Source organism: Penaeus monodon, chromosome 19 (assembly GCF_015228065.2).
Source record: "Penaeus monodon isolate SGIC_2016 chromosome 19, NSTDA_Pmon_1, whole genome shotgun sequence".
Taxonomy (NCBI): Eukaryota; Metazoa; Arthropoda; class Malacostraca; order Decapoda; family Penaeidae; genus Penaeus; species Penaeus monodon.
The window spans coordinates 5,836,784-5,837,253 of NC_051404.1; the positions used below are offsets into that span (position 1 = coordinate 5,836,784).

At 37.4% G+C, this 470-nt stretch overlaps 1 protein-coding gene across 3 annotated transcripts in view; it reads left to right on the plus strand.

Annotated features, from left to right (window-relative positions):
* The window catches only part of LOC119585021 (microtubule-associated protein RP/EB family member 3-like), a 46,883-nt gene that overhangs the window by 45,551 nt on the left and 862 nt on the right, over window positions 1-470 (plus strand). The window lies entirely within an intron of this gene.

Here is a 470-nt window from a genome sequence, read left to right on the forward strand (position 1 = left end):
TTCACAACAGGTAAAATTTTGGTGGTGTGTTAGCATGGCTATTGTCCAGCTCATGGCCTGACTCCTGAGGTATCATTACAGCTACTGGGATCTTTTAACTGACATGATTTTCACCATGTTCCCTGGCATGACTTGCTTAAATACTAGTCATACTGGGATCCAAGTGTTGTGTGATTGTAGGTTAGCTGTTGTAAGATGTGTATGTAAGTGTGTCTGCAGTAAAGTGTATTATACTTGTTGGTCATTTCATCACAATTTTGCTTTGAACATTATGGTGCAGAGACTAATATCATGTGGATTATATTTTAAGAGAGGGACATGACATTTTAGGAATGATTTGACGTGGAAATGGTTTAGATAGAACATACCAATATGCTAGAGGATTTTGTGTACTTTGCATTATCAGTAGGTTTTAGTACTAGTGCTGCTGGATCTCTACTGAAAAGTCTAATTGTCAGTTATTTCTGCCT